Consider the following 22,798-nt stretch of genomic DNA (forward strand, 5'->3'; position numbering starts at 1 on the left):
CACCAATGGGATCCAGGTACCCCAGCATCTGTGGACGTGTGTGGACAGCAGAGGGGTTTATGTTGAAAAATAATTAACAGCCATGAGCAACTAACTCCATCAATGCAGACCATCATAGTTAGGCTAAAACCTTTTCAGCAATCCCTCGTAACTATACAAGGCAATTCAGTTATTAAGAGTATATCATTGGATGTTTGGTTTCATTTATCCATTGTTCTTGTACCAAACACGTTCGTTTTGTGTGTCCCGATTTTGTCGAATCTTAAATAACGACCACATTGCCATATGGAGCCGTAAACTGATTACAGGTCTTCTTTAATGTTTTGCCTAGTCGCTCGCTAACGATCTTGAGTGTCCCTTGGGACAATCAGAGCTTTTAACTCGTTCTCCGGCCGAATTTCTTGTCGTTTTGGAGAATAGGGTTTCAAGAATATTGCTGATGATTCTCTAGTGCTAACGAAGGAGAGAACGTTGAAAACCACAACGTCAAACTAGCGCCTTATTCGTGAAGGGGAATGTTTTTGAAGGGTGGGGAATAGTAATGACATAAGAGGGGATGTATCAAAGGCTGATTAGTGTATATTTACATGAGGCCTAAGGTAGTCGACACAGAACGAATGCTTTATTTGTTAAACTTGGAATGCTCTGTGACTCCATATTCGAAATCTGCACGATAAGACACTCGTTGTTAATTATTACTCATCGTATGGACCATGTCCTGTTCAAATATCTTTCGACATACAATTTATGTGTATTTGAACGAGAGATATTGTAGTGGACTGACACCTTTGATGTTTATTTATTTGAAAGTATAGTACATGAAATATGAATAGATATATGCCTACTACATTTGGTCACCTTTCTCAGCTGAACATACAAAAGTGCCTCATAGAATTCAGATAAAAGTGATCGCTGTCATACTAGTTCGCGCTGTATCTTAGCAATGGAATCCGTTTTAATAAAGCCGATACGAACTCGTTATTAATATGGTAGCGAAGGCAAAAGTCACTATTAACATGTTTAATATGATAACATGCATATTAACCAATTAGACATTGAAAAGTTATAGTGTAAGGCAGTGTTAATCACAGATTGATCATAAGGGTTTCGGACCTTGTATTATGGCACTGTTTTACATAATGCAGACAGGCAGATGAACACCGAACAATCAATCATTTTCACGCAGTCCGACACAAGGCTTGAAAATTGGATTATGTTTCTTTTTCACTGATGTGTAGTCCCATTAAAGGATTGACCAGTTACTCCATTGTGTAGCAAACCTTTCGCTTCCGCCTTTTGTGTTTTAGGTCAACTTTTCAAAGTTGTTGGATTAAATTATCCCACATTACAATTGAGCTGTCCCCCTACCAGGGGATGGGGCACTACGGTGGAAAGTAATTTACTGTTATGTGCCCAACGATCGTGTGCCACTTTTTAATTCTTTCAGCACTATGTCCGTGTCACTTAGATATACAGTACACAACATTAAGCCGCGGCCTAGCGCTGTCGACATAGCCCGAACTGTTAACATTGTGACGACGTTAGCATGGAAATGCCGAACCTGGCTTCTGAAAAAAATGATCATGTGATGTAGGTGTGTTTCAGCGCTTGCTTTATAAACAAAACGTTCACGTTCGATGGTATAATGGTATCTTTGGATGGAAATCGCGATGGTCACATAACATAGACACCCTGTACAACATGTCCAAATATCACTTCATGTATATAAATGTAGTTGATTGTACGATGCCATTACGTTTAGAGAAACTATACATTGCACAGAGGTAGACATGTGATTCGTCATGACATATCACCGTTGGGAATTTATTGTTATGATCCATTTTATGTATGAAATGTTCACCTGGGTGATACACAATAACTCACAATACGGAAGTGTTATTTAACAAACTAAGTATTGGATGTAGCTGTCTGCATGTGATGCATTCATTATATGTTTTACATATTTTCCGCTTACGATTACATATTGCGATGAGTCATCTTTTATTTATGCATAATCATAGGTAGAAAATATGTCTCAGATTGAGTCTATCTGTCACAAAAATGATGGTTCATCAGACAGTGTCAATACATTCTCCTATAAAATCCGCAATTAACTTCAAATTTCCTTATGGAAGCATTTGTGGTAATTTACACATGCCTTTCAGATGGATAATAATCCTTGATACTCAACTACATATACTTTTCTCAAACATATTTACAATTTAAAAACGTTGAGGACCACCCGATTTTTTAAAATTACAGATTAACCTAGTAATGTGAAAGAATCGGGTAGTCCTTGACATTCTTTTAGTATTATACGTCACACGTATTAATCTATCACGTCATCATCATCGTCGTCATTATTTTATATCAGTTGTTAAGAGTGTAGTCAAAGTATTATTGGTTAGATGAGCACTATATCACAAGTTACTCTGCTCGAATCGAGTATTTGCAGATTTCCTTACTTGGAAATGCATTAGCATAAACGAGCCATAAAGATGCACATCAATGCCTCTCAGAACAGTTCCAAAATATATTCTCGAACCCCGCCTTTCACACACGCCCTCTGATCCGTGAAGGGGGCGGGGTGTACGGGCCAGTATGTCCTCACCTAAACGGAGACCTGCGTTACCGTGGGGCAAAATGTGACCTAAATAAATCCCATCTCTTACAAACATACACACTCTCGCACACGGCTTTCTAAAAAAATATCAAATGTTATTAAATTTGGTTAATGGCCCGAGAATAACATAAATCATGATAATAGTCCCACAGAACATATCATCCGTCCCCAAAAGTCAAGTCGACAGCTGAGTTTCTGATCCAGTTGACATAAACATGTCGCCCCGGAGAACCTATTAGATATGAGGAAGTTTCTTCCACTTCTACAGTTTTGTACATTTATTGTGAAATTTAAAAAGGCAACCTTTCTGGATGCTCTTATAATTATCATTTATATACCAACGTCATGCATCGTTTAAGTTTTTTCTCCATGTCCATTGAGGTCTTGCGACGTTATTACAGATGCAAATTATAATGTTTTCGTAGTTAAAGTCGATATATTCACAAACTCTGTATTCTTTTATGAACCCGAATTTTCCAAAGCAGAAAGCAATATTGAGACAAAGTATTTAGAATAATGTGAAGTATATACCACGTTCTTTACCACATTTAATATAATGTCCTTAATACAAAATTGGAATTTCTATTTGACATTTATTAACCGCGTATATGTATCCATTATATTGCTTCTTCCTGGATGTGTGAATATTTTTCAGACAAGATAGAAATACAAGTACACCCACCCCGTACCCCTCACTCCCCAACCCTCTCCAGCTTTAAAGTTTCAACAATTAAACTAAAAAGATAACTTTTTTAAAAAGAAGTACAAATGCACTCAAGACTGTGCACATTGCGAAAGATATTATCTAATTAAAAACACCAATATACTTTTTCACAATAACAATCCTTGTACATATAATTAGATCTGGTAGCATGTGATATTATTTGTAAAATCAAAAAAAGACGTCATGGAGATTTTGTTCCATGAACCGAGAATATGTGGGGGTCTACGTGGTTGTATAGAAGCAACAATGAAGCAGTTCCTCGGTTGACAAGGGCCGACCCCTGTGTGTGGAGGAGGCCCCGAGAATCGCCTCCAGCCATAGATAAAGTTGGATAGTTTCTACACCTCCGCCTATAAACTGGCTGTGCGATTTCACACGGCAAGGAGGTTTATGGCTGTGTCATCTCTTCCCCTGGGTCTGCCTCTCAGTATGCTTGACAACTGATATCAAATTACTACGCGGAATTCATACGAAGTTGGATTATGTACGATGTAATGTGATAATTCTGTAAACGTATTGATGTATTATCTCTCTAAAAAATAGTTCTTAATGCCTACACCATCTGTGTTTGTAATGAAAATAACGTGTACTTTAAATATGTAAGAAACATCATATTAAGTATGTGAGAAATCACAAACATTCAAATGTCGTACTTTATATCCATTCAATATATGCATTATTTAAACAAGATTTTATTGTGCGTTTTATACATTGTTAATTATCATTCATAACTCAGGTGCAAACTTAATGCTTGTTTCGTTTGGAGGCATCAATATTTCACAATTTGGGTATTGCAAACACTGTCGGTACCTATACAGGCAATTATCGGTTATGTTCACGGTATCACTTGACTGATTAGATGTTTCAGTGATGTAAGGTTTAATACGGCGATAGAGCCCTGATATCAAGGAGACAGCGTGAAAAGAGATGTCGTCTTAGTAAATAGCTTAGCTTTATCTGGTCGCTGCGCGTCAACCAGAGTTTAGACAAAGATAAAACAAGTGTTAAATTACCAGATTTGATAAGTTTGCTACTAATCTTTAATATCCGTACCTTGTTTATCGACCAAAGGCCCGCAATTCTGTGTAGCTAGAGGCTGTCTCTGGCAAGCGTATTTAGGATTCCGTGAAAGTATTGGGTCTTAGGACCTCACCCTGGTGAACTCCTTTTCAAACGCCGCATCTTTAATCTCAGGATAAACAAACTTTGCATATCAGTGTTCGTTACACACCTGCAAACCCAGGCTTTGGCACACAACATCTGATTACAACCTATTATTTTCTCTAACATTATCAAAGAAACGATTGACGTTCTTACGTTGTTTGAGAAATTTCGTTTGATTTTAAACGAAATCATAATACAATCAACGTTCATTGACATTATACCGAGACAAAATGGTTAAATCTAATTTGATCTATTTGCACATGCAAAAGATGCAGCTGAAACATAAAAGATAATTATCAAACAAATAATTCTTGTGGGCAGTATGTAATCACATATACATATCTTACACACCAAAAAATGACAATTCATTGAAATGCTACTGCTGTCTGGAAAATTTAATAGCTCTTACCTCTTTAAACTGTAAGCTGATAGTTCACTATATGCCGAGGGCACAGCATACATTATCCGAATGATTTGTTTAATGTATAATTAAGTATGCTAACGGGTGTAGAAATGATATTAAAGGTATGTATTGGTGCCAGAAATTTCTAGGACGGATTATTTTCAAATAAATATCAAAATAAACTCTTAAATAGCATACACTTCGTTTACTGAATAGGTTGTAAGTAAATCAGTCATTGACCATAAGCACCCGTAAAATAAATACTCAGTTATAAAAAAAGTATTTACCTCTTAACCTTTTTACATTTTTATAATTATCATGATTTTGAATAATTGTACAATTGGATTATATATAAATTAATTCATAATTGCACACAAGGCAATAATGTCATCATTGTGTACAATATATATCAATCATTCAAGTAATCTATTCACCACGGTTAACTGCATTGTCATCATTTACTAGAAACCAACGCCTCCCAACCTGATATTTCAAGAAATGTTAATATCAAAAGGCTTTGTTTACCTGGCTAATAAATGCCTGCTCCCTCGAATCCCCTTTCCACATTCGATCATAGGATCATATTACGCCTCAGAACCAGTTGCACGAAAGATTATTTCTATATATAGATGCCGGGATAGATCATTGCATGTGTTTGTCAATGTTCATTCATACGTTTTGTTGAGGGAAGAGATATTTCAGGACAACAAAAAGGCATGGCCGTTTTGCAAGGATTACTTCATGCTTCATTCTGTATAACGCAGCTTACCAATCAATGAAGGAAATTATATCCATTTGCTAAGCTGTAAGACATTTTTGCATTGGAAATTTTTATGCACACAAAACGAGATGAACACAAAAGAAAAATGTTTGAAAAAAACACGAAGTCTAAAGCAGTGTGATATGTCTGTGGTAATTCAATGCTCATTTGACAATGGTTACGAAGGGACTGAAAAAGGTTGCCCTTCGTAATAAAGGCTGACAGAAAAATTAGTTAAATGTTTTAACCCCAAAGTTCCTCTTTTCAGTCTTTTTAATGGAGTATAATTAACCGCGACAATTCTAACACCATGCAGAAATTTAATCTTTTGTTGTTCCACTGCTAGAGTGTCTAATGTAGCGTTCTCTGAGTATTCATAACTCTTTGTTGCAGACTAGACCTCATCCAGCCTGCGCAATGACAGGAAGTTGACAGAATAAACCAATCACTGGCTAGACAAGAAGGCACGTGACTTCTCTCAGGTATGGCTAATTCAATATGTCAGTTGACACTGGTTATAAAGTGGGCATCATACCATATTTCGCACTGACAACAACATGTGATTAATTAGAATGTATTACACCCTTCTATGTAAAATGGAAATATTTCCTTTTGTAAGATTGATAACGTTTTTGACTGACAAGAATGCGCGTAGCCCATCAGAAAACAAGTTATGCCACTCTACAAGCTCGACCCACTCAGCTTTGCCAAGTGAATAGTAAATCTGACCACAGACTTGTTCCTAATCCCCGACTGTTAATTGTTAATGTTAAGTTAATTATCATCTCTGTGAGACAAATGAATGGCCAATTTGCTCTGTGACGCCATTGCGAGGTTATCTGGCTGCACTCGTAAAGAGCGGAGTGAAATACCCACGTCATTCCTTCCATATCACGCTGACAAGATAAAGCGTTGTTAATCTCCTGACCACGAGACTGACCAAGTGATGTAAGAGTATCTGAGAAATATATACGGAAATTATTGACAGATCGCGTGTGGCTATATACATAAAACTCTTTTCTGGAGGCTATGGTCGCTTGGTACCTCGGAAATGCAAGATAATGTATAAAGTTTAACCCTGTTATGCATGGAGAGGAATGTCATAGTATTCTGAACGAACTGAGTTTTAATCAATTCTTCAATATGTAGAAGTGCACAGTGACAAGTTCAAATTCTAATATGAACTATTCATATTTTATTTCAATTAATAGCTATATTTTATTGCACAATGTTTGTAAATAACATGGTAATCCACGACAACAGTTACAACTTTTTCAAAGGTTACGTACATAGAAAAAACATGCAAAATGGCATATATGAAATATAGCTGTTGCAACAAAACTGATGTTATCTGCAACATACATACATCACCGAGAGTTTCAAAAATACGCTGATAGTTCTTAATGACGGATTATTAAGGTGTCTATTTCACTTAACCACAATGCAGGATCGAAGGGTCGTTTTTTGTCTAATCAACCCTTATTAAGTTCTTGGTTGTGTGCAGAAATCTGGATGAGTAGAATAGGCTGATCCCATATCATTTCAGTTTTTTTCCTTCTCAAATGTATTCTTCTCCGGGAAAGGTTAAAGATAATTACTAATTTGTATCCAAAAATATACATTAATATTTTTCTTCGGTATCCTGCACCCAGTGAAGTTAATTTCATTTTATGGAAATGACTCCAACTATCTACCCAATTACAGTTAATATGCACTAATTGAGAATACATTATAAATTGTTGTCAGTCTCTTATAGAACGAAATCACATCTATGATCACATACTTTTCTCAAGATTCAGTGTGGCACATGTTGTTACTAGTTACTGAACCATGACCATTGTTGCTCCTCTAGGCGTCCTCTGTCCACCCAGTTGCTAATATTGCCAATATTGTCCAACCGTATCACAGTATATAGTTGGCCTAGATCTGATATCGTTACTGGCACACACAGAAACCCGCTTGAAGCTGTTGCATAAGATGAGAAGGCTGTTTAAAGGACATATAGCCTCTGAGGCTGAAATGCTTCACAGCCCGGCATTGCGTTGATGCAATATTTGATATTTGGGATCATGATGGCCACTGGACTAGTAATACAATGACCTATGCATAATTCGCCGATATATTCGTAATGATTCGTAAGCATCATATCTCCAGGAACTCTATGGTACATTGAAATCAATGAAATTTCTAAAGCACAACCAACATGCCCCAACTTTCTCATCATATGTTATATATCACCAAATTTGAAAATAAACTTGGCAGTGAGTTATTAATTACAAAATTTGAATTTCAGCAAAATATCTTTGTTTTTGTGCTTGTGTGGGGCAAAGTTCAATGAAACTGCAAACAATAACCTTCTATTAAAATTACAATCTGTAATCAATTTGATACTGTTCAGATCCTCTTATCACGTTTTACTGCATTCCTTTTTCTGACCAGGATAAGGTATCATGCGAAAGTCAACACCGAAACAATATCATACACAGGACAATAAAATCCAATCATGTGTGAAATGACTTATAAAAACAAGCTGTTTCACTATTGCAGTCTTTATCTGCTATAAACGACCTGGTGCTATTGTTATTTAATCAATGTGTCCACTTTCTTTGACCACAGCTGCAGTTTCAAGCCGCGAATGCTATAGAGGGTTAAGCCACCATTGGAACTCCTCAATTATGAACCCAAAAGTCAGCAAATAGTTTATCAAATGTGATGGTATAAAACAGAATTTACCAATTTGGGACAAAGTCAAATTTTATGCAAACAAGGTTAAACAAATATTCAACATTTTCAAGTTACACTATGTTTCGTTGTGATTGCATTTAAAGGTCGTGACAACATGATTAAGTAATCTTTAAAATAGTTCATACATCGTGGTTTCTTAACCGTATATGCTCAGTGCTGCCTGACACTGCTTTACATTTACTTTACTTATGTTATGAGAAGTACCGGTAAAACAATCAAGTGACGCGCAGGAAAGATATGTTTTGGGGGGTTGCCTTTGAAGACTCCTAGAAGGTGTTACAGTGTAAATTTATTACCACGATGACAATCAGTATATGGCTTGAAGCTATCATGGTTGTCTAACGTAAATCAACCTCAAAATTTGGTCCTGAAATAATTTAAGGTTCTAAGATGACTTTGCTCCCTTAGGTTCCTCATTACGTAGGTTTAACCTGTGCCATGTTAAACACTTCCAAACCACATTATAAGTACCTCGATACAGTCGGAGCACGTCTTCCAGCTTTGTCAACGTCAGGTTGAACAAAATACTGGATTATAAATGTCATTAAAAGATTGAAACTTTTCAACAAAAAGTTGAACTTTTTTGGTGGTGCTACTCGGTGCTTGGAAAAGTCAGAGACTTTGTCAGTGTCATATTGAAGATCCTTTACTTGTTGCTAATGGTCCACGCCTGATGAGAAGAGGTCTATCAGTGGAGATTCGCCCCCACGTCACGGTGTTATATTAACAGGTTTTCCTTCAGGCTCATTATATCTGCTAATTGTAACTCTTATCAATTTATAATTAGGGGGCAGACAAGGCCAGGGTCATGAACTGCTAAGAGTCTCGTTGTTCTCTATAGTAACACTAGGCACATATCACTCCAAGACCAGCTGCTGTACTGGAATAGTTGTCAGCATTGTACTAGTGTCTTAACACAAAGCTCACCAGACGGAATATTTTAGTAGGATACTCCGTGCTCTCTATACCATTGAACCATATCGCGTGAATGTCCAGTTACACATTTGTGGACATTGGGATATGTGCACATGAATGAATGATTGTTTTGGGTTCGTTGTTTCGACATATAGTAGAGTTAATATTTGATATGCTTGGAGAGGTACCCGAATGAACCAATGTATTCCAGTGTCTGTTTATACATGGCCATACACAAGTCGAAGTCTTTGCGAGAAGTTTCAATGTTCACCAGCCAACATCATGGTAGTTCTCCGATGACAGTTCCACTTCTCAGCCTGTCTGTATGTCGTCAGTTAGACCTCCTTGGATATAATGTCCAGTTATGTGTGCTATGTGCTTGTCGTGAGCCTGACACCCCCATGCTGGGCATTGATACGTGCGTGTGGAGATACTGACTATATATCCTCTTCGTGTGAACGCTTCTGGCCAGTAACACGAACCCTGGACATCATTCTCTGGCAGGCGTGTCCAGTCGTGAAATGGCCGAAAGGGGTCGTGTCTTGGCCATACGCGATCATAGTTACCTGTGATAGGGGCACTTGGACAATACAGGCGCTGAGCTGGAACTAGAGGTTGAAGGAAGGGTCCGATAGGGGAGATTGTGTAGGGTCAGTTACAACTATGGACTCTTGGCCCAGATACTTTGAAGTATCTCTGGAATTCCATCCCTCATAGATGAACATCCTTAAATGCAACCCTTGAAGTCAGATACTTTTAGCAGGATCATTGACTCTGACTATCATGATGATTGTCCTACCAAACAAGTAGTAAACTATGCCTTTATCGTTTGATTGTAACAGGTGTAATCCCATGTTCTTAAAAAAGATCCTGATAACATCCCTCAAATGTTTGTGTGATATATTGATGTAACTGTGACAGTTGACTGAATCCAGTAAATCACTGACAACATCTCTCTGTGTGTTGGTCAGTTTACATAAATGATCCTTCTTGATCCCGTGTGCTCATTGCATGGTTGGAGTCTAGTAGATTTGCCTAGCCCTGGTCACAACAATCCAACGATTCAAATGGTCAGCTCTCAGGTGACCACAACTATATATCATTCACCCCAGTGCTTCTGCTCAACAAAGGCCCTCTTGGACACAACTCATTGTTGATTCAGTGCCATTGAGGTGCCACTGGGAATCTTTTATGAGAATTTATTATTAAGAAGTATAAATTAAAGATCATTGCCGGATTACACCGCCCCATAAGTGCCATTGTTTTGACCATCTATTCCAGCCAATGGTTAAGCTTACCGTACACATCTCTCAATGCTGTGTTAAAAAAGGTTTATGGAAAGTGAACAGCACCACGACGAATCGTACACTTCACCTTAACCACAGTCATTTATGACAAACATAACAACAATGACATCGAGATAAATTCATGTTTAATACACAGATGGTACATATGCTACTTCTAGCATTCTGCTCAAGTAAGCTCGACGAACCACGACACAGATTTCCTCACAAGAAAGTGATGAGGCACTTGGTTCAGTGTTACGTTGTAATGGGGATTGCTGCCAAGAAGAATCAGAAACAGGTTTCCTGTGTGGACTGTTACCCCATGTCTGTATGACGGGGCCCTGTCAGTGAGCCATCTCCCTGTCCCTGGTTCCATGACAGTCCATGAATCAAAGGGGTCAGCACCACAGCCACTATCACTTTTCAGTGTCGACTCGGCCCACCTGGGGGTTATGTATGGCTAAGCAACACGTGGGAGATGAGGCGACTGTTGAAGATGGATGAAGACCTCAATTGTATGGTTACTGGACGACTTGGAGAAGGTGCACAAGGTCTACTACAACCCCATGTGGGTCTGAAGGGATGGGAACGAGGAGTCATTATAACGGAAGAAAAAGTCCCAAGCAAGCAAACATCCCCTATGGGATGGCAATGAAAACGGAATACAAAATCTTGCTACGTACGTTTCAAGAATACGTACAAGGCGAACTAAGTACAAACAAACCTGGTCATATTTGGAGCTCGTATAATCTATTTATGTTATACCATCAGGATAGGTTTGAAGTTGTTGCTTTGACAATTTAATTTTTAACATTTTTAACTTATCACCGAAATCAATTCCCGGAGACAAAATGTATGCATCATCTTTGTGTCAAGTGACTCCTGTACCCATTGAAGCGAAATGTTTTACAAACGTCAAGTTTATAGATTTGATTCTCTTACATCTCATTAAAATTCCAGACTCTCCGTCTGAAAAGAGTGGAAAACGATCCCTATGAAAGTTACCACTGCATTTACTCCCTCGCCTCGTTAGTTCCTGATTGCTTTTGGACAGTTACGTTAGTAACACATGAAATAGAATCCAGATACTTGTCAACGAATTCTAGGATAATGTTACACTCTTCAAATCCCTGTCTCCTACGATTTCTAATATTAAAAGGATATATATAATATCAAAATCAATGTATTTCTTAGTACCAAGTAGACTGTAGAAAGTGTGTTTTAGAGCTAAAGCTGGTTTAGAGTGTTGTTTGGTGTCACTTGTGGGATTAATTCCTCAAGTGGCAGGGTCAGCAGATGTCCCCAGCTGGAATTAAGATTGAAATACGATCTGGGTTGCAGATTAGGATAAGAAATACAGGTAGTATTAAGTCTGGTGTAGTGTGGCCCTTGCTCCCATCCACTCGGGGACATCACAGCGGTGTGAGAAAGGTTTATCTTGCATGGTCACCTCTCGCCCTGTGATAATAAACGTCATATTTTCTGATGGATGTGCAAGTCTTGGGTAAGCGAGGGTGACAAGGAGGGGGTGTCATGTCGTCACTACATTATGTGCATAAACGGGGTTATCGGAAAGAGGTTAATGTGTAATATGTAATATGTAAGTTTCTGACAGTGATGCCGTATGCTGTCAATAGTGGTAGTTGTAAGAAGAAGTAGAAGAAGAAGAAGTCTGCATTGTGCTGGAATATTCCAACTTCGTCTGTTTGTATATGGCAAAAGATACACATAATAATGCACTATTGGACTGTGCGGTATATAGGCGATATTGCGACCGATGTGCTTGTGTCTGACAAGTTGTCACCAGTATATTTTTCTCAAAGCATCATTCATTTTCATTTGTCATATCAGTGTCACGACAAGTCGCCAAAACTCGTAAAAATGTTTATTGAAGCTTCACTTTCTCTTTCGCAGTCTCACCGGTCTATAAGGAAAATGCTGTTACATTATGCGTGGCATCGGGAACTGAGGTTAAAATGTGTTCCTGTTTGCAATTGACGGTTTATTGCCCTTGATGAAAGTACTAATTGTTCACGAACATCAAACAATTCCCTATTTTTATATTATAATTCAAATGAACAGATTCCACATAAGTTTTAGCTGTTGCTGTAGGCGTATTATGTTATACTTTATTAATGAACTAAATACACATTTATGATAAAATACGTTCCATATATCTAGCCTGAAGCTAACGTACGAGGTACGTCGTAATGACCTTCCTGAGCTGGATCTTGTCTGTTCATTAAACACTAATATCTGTTACTCATTCCTGATACTGATACATTCATGGTGTACACCCTTTTAAATAACATATTTGGTGCATTCCAATTCTTTCGAATCGAAGCTGCATCCAAACTACTTTGGTGGATTAAACGATTGCTAATGAACTACCTGCAGCAACTGTTCTGATAAGGTTCCGAACGAATATATTTGGAAATGAAAATACGAATATTAAAAACAATGGAAAACTCGTATGGATAAATAGGTTACTTATGAATGTAGATGCACATTTCAAATCATTGTATCAAATGCTAATTTACATTAGAAGCTACTGGAGAGGTATTAACATAAGTCTTCTTGGCTTTTTTACCGATCCAGATTCATTGAATAAAAATAAATCACACCAGAAGCTTGGCTCGGATTCAACACATTGTATGAATGTACATTGCACATTTTCTGTGTTGCAAACGTGTTAAATCCCTTTCCAGATATATATTTAAAAAATATTAAATATGTGCATATTTTTGCTGGTTTCATTGTATAAGGACAACGCATATAACGAGATGGAAAGGTATACGATAAATATAATAAAGACAGAAGCTTGTTTTAAATACAACCGCAACTCACTTATAATCACATTAAAAATGCTTTAGTTTCGCTCTCTTCTCTTCTATAACTGTTGTGGCATTTTCTGCATGGGATGGCGTCAGCTGAAAAAAACACATCACATAATAGCTACTTTAAATAGCATTATTCTGAAAAATTACGCACCAAAACATTCAGTGCATGATATAGGGTCTTTGTTGGTTATACCGCTTTTTAATTTTTTGGTTTTCTATGCTCACGGTCAGACAGTTGTGTCTGCCTTATGTATATTGCCTCGTGTAATCTTTAGTTTTCATCTAGCATGTTTAAATATGAGCTCTCTATCACTCAATGAATATCTTACAGCCATTCTGAATGGATTGCTCCCCTACTTTGTTGCTGCCCCGATGGAAGTAAACTTGATGCATATGTTGATAAGTGACAGTTTTATAAATCATCAATTTGGTTGTTGCTGTAATTATTTTAACATAACCATCTCGTGTTCTATGCTTTATGACCATTTACATGCATCATAGAGATTATGGTCATCAAAGAAGTAATCATGACAGGAACATCATTCATTACAATAACGTTCATAGCCAATACAACCGGGTTAAATGTCAAAGGTTTAGTACACAAGTTATAGCGAAAAATGTCTCCAAGAATAAATCCGACCAAAATGATAAAACATATAGAATGCTTTATAACATGCTGACTTTTAACATGAGTATCGTTCAGCATTCTTTTTTGATATATGACAAAATTGGTTGCTACTAAATAGCAAACCTGTGATAATGAAATATTATTATCCGGATTCTTTGACAGCTTCAGTTAGTGTTGCAATAGGTACGGAAGGAAATGTTCACCTTGTCTCCACCCCCCAGCCCCCTACCCACCGAGTTCTGAACGCTCCTCCTCCTTCGTGGTTGCATTTGCACACCTGTCGGCAATGTGATCAATCAGTGAGAGGGTCTTCTACCTGTACCTGTCAGTCATATGTCGCGCGTGTCACTTGCAGGTGATATGCATCACTGTCATCTGTGCAGTCTTGTTGACGAGGCTTGTAAATTACTTATCTGCTCTTATGATTGACAGTATGACTTATCATAACCATACTTGACTCCTGTCCTGATATGTAAATCTTTGTTTTGGCGTTTCAAATTGCAATTTAGATAATTTGTGATAATTATTGTTCAAATATGTCATATTATTCTCATTTGAAGTAAACCATTTGGTTTCCGTATTATTTTAACGGTAATGTACATAATTCATATTTACTCCCATCAAATAGTTTTTTTCTGAAAACTCTTTCAATTGTATAACTAGTTACTAAATCGGAGAGTTACCATTTCGAAGCCACCACCTACATGCCCATCAATAATCTATTGGATTAAGGAATATTGACAATTAATTGTGCACAGGTGGAAGTTTATTGTCACATTTAGTTGGACCAAAAAAAACACCAGATATCATTCATCGATATCTATATAGGTTTAACGCCCCTATCCTAGGGGACATTATTTAACTCCTTCAGTGAAGAATGTATGTCGCCATTTTCAAGTGATGTGAGTCAGATTAGGATGTTATAAAATCCTTTTCTATACTTCGTCAGTGTCTGAACATTTCTTACGAAACATTGATAAATAAGATCAATGCATGTGTTTTGTAGTTCACATGGGCATAGCGCGATTGGCCAGTTCGTCTAAAGTGCAATAATGTGCAGACTTGTTTCCCTTGCGCATGACAGAAGCCTATTATGGGTTCGATTCCCAGATTTGTCCTGCTAATGTTCCTAGGTTTTCGAGCGTCATATCCGTGTACATTGGTTTCACCAAAATTGTAAACGTTTAATACCTTCAACGGGATTTCCTTTGAAATACAGTTCAGTGGAGCGTCAAAGCAAAACAACACTTCTCAAGTTAACATTGTTCTACTTAGCAGGGATAAGGGAAGACCTGTTTACACAATAGATATATTTACAAACTCTATGAAAGGTATTGCTTCCAATACGTTGTCTCGAAGTTTCGGAGTCTATCGAAAATAGATCGAGTTATTCATGGTTGGAGACAAAACCATCTTCCCGATGCAAGGGCGTTACTGCGTTCGAGACTGGACTTTTAGAGTCAGTTAACGCCCTTGCCTCAGGAAGATGAGACAAACCACAGTGCTGACGTGTATTCCAGCAGATTGTGAAGTAGCATCGCCTTATAAGATATAGCGAGTAAAAGGATTTGAAAGGAGTTATTGTGTATGTCAATCTTACAACCAGTCTAAATTGAAACGAATGAGAAATATATGTACAAAGAAAACCACACACTACACACAGTTCTTTATGTCTCATAACAAGTACATAGGGCAATATATATTGTACATGCCTATATCGTAATGTAATATTTTGTACAAACAATACACTGAAACAGTGTGAAGCATTTCTTAATAGCACTATGGCGTGGTCATTCGCAATACGATCTTATTACATTACTCAAGTAATGTGGCCGACGACTGTTTTCCGTTAATCCAGTCTATTTGACATCGACAGCAATTATCTAATTACATTTTGTCCAAACCTCATTCATTTTATTTAAGGGGAGACAACTACATCTGAAATGCCGACATACCACTATTTAGAAGTCTTCCGGGAACAGTGGATGGGTTTTTCAATGTCGCGATATGGAATATTGCATGAAATGTATACTCCCCTTGAATAGCCATGAACCATTCAACTTATAAATCGGCATGACGTCGATTTATCTTAGAGGTTTTTGCACAATTTGTTGCGGTAGATGATATTACTGTTTACCATTGGATGGATAGCTTCACAACAGCGGAAAATCGATCGAATACGTGTAGCAGTTTCAGGATATCGCATTTTAATCTTTCAAAGCAGTTAGTCCATTGATCAGTATAATGCTCTCTGAAAGATACCTGTCTATGAATGGCATTTAGAAGTGAATTCGCATAAGAGAGAGAATATATGGATGTCAATTTCTTTATCATAAGGAACCCAACGTTTCGCCTGATGAAGGAGTAAGCACATGTGTAACGTTGTGTTCCTCATAATACAGAAGCTGATATCCATATATTCTCTCTCTTATGAAATATACTTCCTCGGTCATCTGCATTCAATAGTTTATCGAACGATTAAGCTTCTCTCTTGTTAGACATGCATGTGTATGCTTTCTGCATATTAGAAAACATACGTAAACTTATTCCTTCAAAAGAACATCCTGTTCCAAAGCATAATTAATGTGAACAATGGTCTGTAGGCTATCTTGATCATGCATTATCAAAGACGTTTATGTAAATATGATAATGATAATTCGGTACTTATGTTATGTCTGGCAAAAGAAAATGAATACCCATGTGTGATAGTTGCTAAAAATGAAATTAACAAGAAATAGTTATTCGACGATGAAGTATTTGATATATATAGTTGTGTTTTAGACCTTACGTTTGCAGTGTTTCGGCGACTGTTTTCAGCCTAGTAACGTTTAGATAATATTTGTTTTTGTTTTGGTCAAATCCAATTTTCAAATGTATACTTCAGTTTAGTTCCATTTGACCTTCTATTACTTGTTTTTTAGCTATCTTTGTCCAATACCATGAATATTCTTGATTGATATTGCATAACCTTCTGATTTGTGTCCCGGTATGATGCTATATTACTATATAATGTTACCCGTAAATAAATATGGTTATGAAAACTATACTCATTATGATCATCAAACAATAATAACAACAATAACATGAATTATATATATTCCTATATTGCTATATATGTCATTATGTGTCATCATTAGACATTACATGACGTGGCTATGATAGTATAACGTATATGTGCCCAGCAAGAGTTAGCACACAGGATGAACATATACATAACTGTTTTCTTCAGTACGTAGACTGATTTCATCTGAGGCAAAGGTTTCAGCAGCTGAACTGTATGAAGGATATATTTCTTTATATCTTAACAAGAGATGTTAATTCATCACTCTAAATCATGTTCAGATAACTACGAAGCCTAATGTGATTGAAGTTCAGTGTTTTATACAATCATGTAAATAGACTGCGACACGATGTACATTGCATTATGAAATACACAAGAGAGTCAGCTGATAAATTTCTCGCACGCTCTTCAACATTGATTATGGCATCAGCTATCCCTTGGCCCCAACAGACAAGGAAAGCATGTGAAACACACTGATAGTCTCCGTATGATTGAGTAGGGCACTAAAGAAAGTTCTCTCACGGGTAATAATGCCGGATTAATTATCACAAATGGTTTAGATTCAAATCCTTGCGCTGTGATGTTTATGTGTTTAACGGGGCGACCGATACTGACACAATCCAGGTTTTAGGTTTTTACGAAAGATGCGATTGTGGGTTGAATTGAGATCACGAAAAATGATTTATTTCTTACTGTAATTGGATATCTTAAATGGATTAATATATTACACAAGAAGATAGATTGGAAAATAATTAAAAGGAACTTGATTTGAGACATTCGTTTAAGAAGTTACTCCTTTGTCGATTTCTTTTTAAAAATCTTTCCGCACTTGTCATGGGTTTGTGGTCAAGTTGTATTACGTTTATACGTGAGTGATAAATTGATCGGTGATTGATTGCTACTGGTGTGTTAACGTAATTTAACGTGTAATTTGTGCTATTGTCCAAAGTTTAACCTTCATCGCAAAACTCGAATTATAATGACACAGTTTACAACATAATGAATATTAGTGTATTGTTAATGATAGTTACAAATAGATAATTTCAATAATGGATTTTGACTAAAACCTTACACCTGACCTCTGTTATCAGTTATCTTTTGAAATGAGAGCTATTTTATGATAAATTCCTTAAGAGTTGTTGACGATGTTGAAATCGGATTCAAGAGCGAGGTGAGAAGCTTTGGAAGGTATAAACATTGGGCGGAGCTTGTGGTGTAGTCTGACCTTTGCGCCAAGGAAGACAATCTACCTCTAAAATGCTTATAGACTGGATATAGTAACAAAGTTTTCCTAAGATTTTAAATAAACATCCCACATACTTCTCAAAGTCGCAACACCAAATATATTCTGCACTGTCGACTGTTTGTTTCAATGTGCATAAACACATATTTTTAACGAATTACATTTATTCATTAATCGTGAATCTGATCCCTTGGAGTGTTGGTGTCAAGTTTGAAAGTGACATTAGAAGAAGTCAAATACCATGCTCTGACCGTGTTCCTTTCATGCAAGCAGTCATTGAAATAATAAATGTCATCGTCAATTTCACACACACGACTCACACGTGCATGACAGACGCTGTGTGTGTCCTTTATTGACGCGCGTATATGACTTGAAATGAACCATTATATGATGTTACGTGAAGGAGGTTGCCTACTTATCATAAATAACAAACGAATTATTTAGAATAAAGTTCAACTATTTATGATAATTGTTATAAGACATCGTTATATATGCATGTCGATTGTCCAAACATACTTCGCTGTTCCACCCATCAAATGTTGTAAAACTCTTACAAAGAACATCCAAACATAAACTAGACTTAACAGTCTCACTTGACGTTCATTCAATAATATTTGTCGTAAAACTGTCACAGGTTATGCGTGTTATGTATAAGAAAAATGCAATTTTTACACGTGATAAATTGATGGTGATTTATCACCTTATGCAAGATGCCACAATTGATCACGTGACCTTCATTTCCCGGCATTCCCTGGTGTATGTTTAACTTGCCAATCAGCAACGACCCAACCACAAAACACACTCTCTTGTATGCCAACGACAACTCAACCCTCTCATTTTCTCTTCACTTCGACTTTTCCAACGTTATCGATATTTGTAAATTACAAATTTCAGAAAATGCGCGTTTATTGTCTGTGTGTTGCTTATAAGTGATACTTGTGGTGTCGAGTTTCATAGTTTCGTTCCCGCTCAGACCGGGTGGCGCCTGAATATGTAATTAGTAAAGAGTTGGCTTCAACGGGCCCATAACCAATCTGTATGTCTCGCTACAATTCTACAGTACCTCTGAAGTTTTCATTCCCTAGGATATTATATTTAAAAGAATCTTTACAAATAATCATATTGTATCAAATTGCAATTGTCTCGTTACTTCATTTGAAAACCAGTTCATTTATAATGTATGTAACCGTAACAATTTTCTTGCATTTCACTGCAATAGTGATATAATTGTATGGTACTGAAAATTAAATAATTATAGTAGCTTCATGAATTGTTAGTATGATACTCTGTGTAGCTGTGTTCGAGATGAGATTGTGAACTCAAATATTCGTTTTCTGAAATCATACACAAATACCTTAATTTAACGAAATAACTCGTTGTTTTGAAATGTCATGGAGATTTAATGCAAAATATACATGCCTTGAGTGTTTACGCGATGTATGTATAAAGGAATTAACTAATGCTTCAGCTGAAGATGAAGTATTGAGATTAATGTTTCTGTTTTCGGACCTCAGATACGGAGGAACAGTAATCGAGAGTGCATCACAGTCGCAGGATTTGTTATTAAATCTCGGAATAAATATTCATTTTAATTGCAAAATAATAACGATATTTATGTGTCCATGTATTTTTCCATCTTAAAAACAATATTCTTTATCAGTGGTGAGCAATTTCGTTCATATTGAAAGCGGTACTGAAATACCAACGAATGCACTCGTTAACTAATTATGCCCCGTTTCCTTTGGCTCTGATATGATCAACAAAATGGAACTTATATACTCTTAATGGTGAACTTGTTGGAATACTCCGATTTTACTTTTATGAGAGGAGACTATTCAAATATTAAACAGACTATGAACAAGAATATGAGGAAATTCTGATACAACATTACTTGAAATTCTCCTTTTGTGTTTCACCCGTTGTCTTAAGAAGAGAATGGGACAGTAGCAGTGAGAAACACTGTACATTTATCACATTCATATACAATAAGGTTTTATTTAGCAAGTTAATTTACGTTTGATTTGGTGATACTGTGATACTACTGAAACAAAACCGAGCAGTATAACATTATCAATTCTGAAATAACCTTTTTTTAACAGAACCATAGAAACAGAAAATAGCATCACCATTGTAAATACAATAACAATGATTTATCACCAGTCCTTCAGATTTCGTTCTATGGTCTTTAAACGCGAGAGTTCAGTGCCCTCACTTTACATTTATATGTATTATTTTTACGATACAGATTAACCACGTTGCTGCTCACACTGTCCTGAGATAAACTCTCTCCAAACGAACACATCGTCAGGAGTACTGTACTAAGACTGTATCTGAAATCAGTTATGCAGATAATATCAAGTCCTAGTTCCTCACCATGGTTGCGTTTTTGCAAAGCTCCCACCTCTAGTGAAACACACCAAAGCGAAGTGGGTTAAAGGCTAATTTAACAAGCGATGTTTTGACATGATTTATATTGTCTTCATCATCTTATTTAAGCACCTCCCTCTATAGCGTCCCTTCAGGCGAAAGCTTTCTACCGATCTTTCAGATTTCAGATAAAATGCTTCTATAAACGTATGCACGATACCAGAAAACAACATATTCTATCGCAAAAGCTGTAATATATACATAAATGGGATTTTCCTTCCTGTGGACTAACGCGATTTTATACCGATAAAATACTGTTCATATTGAGGGTGATGAGGAGATATTTAGGCCGAAATAGCCACCAATGAAATACACTTTCGTTCTCTTAACACACCCATGTTCTAAAAACTGGTTTTCCTTTTTTTATGTAAATCAGTATACCAGAATAAAAGGGTATTTGGTAAGCAATTTTAAATTTGGTTCAATAATTACACTGACTAGTCGCTTTTTCGAATGTTCTGTCTTTAAATGCATTGCTTGTGTATTGTGTCGAACCTCACAATGAACTTGAACAATCATACCACTGCTTACGAAATGAGTTTGCGTTGGTTATGAAACTGTATAATTTCATACATGTTTTTGTAACTTGTATATATTTGCATCATTTTTACATTATATTTTCGTTATATTTCAGTCTCAAGAGAGCCTGTGAAGGGTATGTATGCGGCCTGAAAACTGATAATCTGTAGAGCAATCCGTATAAAAATGAAACTATACGTTCCTATGAAGTACATAGCTGAAAAATGGGTGACCAAATCCATTTTTCCACTGCCAAATAATCTTCAGAGTCGAGTGTCACATCCTCGAAAACTCTATTACTCCTGGATGTGAGCATAAGCAAATGTTTGTCAAGACAAAAGTAATAAATCCGCAATAAATATCTATGTTGGAATCATATCTGTGTAAGACCGTTCGAATCATGAAATGTGCAATAAAATGTATAGATTTCCGTTCTTTGTTGTGAATTGTTTTAGACGGGTAGAGAAATTCTGCTCTATCATTGTAGCAAGAATTAAACTTGACATGGTGTATGGCAATTTATTACCATTGTACATCTAATTTTCTTGATTTACGTGTCGAAAGAAGGATATTTAGCCTCGACCAGGTTCTGATAAAATGACAAGGCGGAACCCTACTGTGAGAGAGACTAATCTTTAAAATATACCTCGTCCAAATCCTTACCCGACGCACACCATTACCCTCCCCTGGTGTCAATCGGGGCAGGAAAAAACAGTCTAACGGAATTGGTGATTTATGCTTCTGATCGGACGTACAATAGAACCATGATCGGCCGCAATATATTGTGAATTTTGACATGAGTGGACATTATATATGGTCGTCTCAAGTGTCCGGCCTTCAAAACTACGTTTTTGTGGCGTTGGGGGTAGGACTGGATAAGGGGTGGGGGTTGATCGCGTTTTGACAATACCCTTGGAACCAGAGCCCCCGTCTTCCACGTCAGTGGCTGGGCCTTCCCCGGCCCTCTTTGAAATTCCCCCTTTTTTGTCGTCTAAAATAACGCCCCTACCTCCTCTCCTCCTCCCCACACCCTACATCTATTGTTCAGCGACCATGATTCTGTTTATTGACCACGTCTGTCCCCAGTTGTATTGTCCACTACAGTGTGAAACCCTGTCCAAACACTCCTGGTTTATCTAACATACATCTAAAACAAAACCATTTTCTGAAATTCTCCCTTTCATTTAGAATAGGGTATCAACTCCCCTTCTGCCCCACCCATCCTTGTTCTGTAGCTCCTCCCCATCTTACATCTTGATGTGGTACCATCCTTTGTGCGAACCTTTTCCGTTACAGCTGCAACCCCTCCTATCTCACCAACTACTTATCTGACCATATCATTCGATACGGCTGTTCATATTGTTCTTCTCCACTTCTCCCTCTACTTTACGAACACATAAATACTTATGTACAGTCTCGTCTAACACACAGAGTTCCGTTTGGCGCTTTCCGTCTGGTTG

The 22,798-nt window shown here is 37.1% G+C and overlaps 1 long non-coding RNA gene across 1 annotated transcript in view; it reads left to right on the top strand.

Moving 5' to 3' along the window:
* LOC139469143 (uncharacterized) overlaps positions 1–21,744 on the top strand; it is a 47,340-nt gene extending 25,596 nt beyond the window's left edge. The window contains exons 2-3 of the long non-coding RNA XR_011653707.1: positions 6,068–6,156; positions 21,454–21,744. This is a non-coding gene — a long non-coding RNA (uncharacterized lncRNA). The remainder of the gene's footprint in view (positions 1–6,067; positions 6,157–21,453) is intronic.
* The last annotated feature ends 1,054 nt before the right edge of the window (positions 21,745–22,798 follow it).

The sequence above is a fragment of the Haliotis cracherodii genome, unplaced genomic scaffold (assembly GCF_022045235.1).
Source record: "Haliotis cracherodii isolate W230 unplaced genomic scaffold, xgHalCrac1.p SCAF_2, whole genome shotgun sequence".
Taxonomy (NCBI): domain Eukaryota; kingdom Metazoa; phylum Mollusca; class Gastropoda; order Lepetellida; family Haliotidae; genus Haliotis; species Haliotis cracherodii.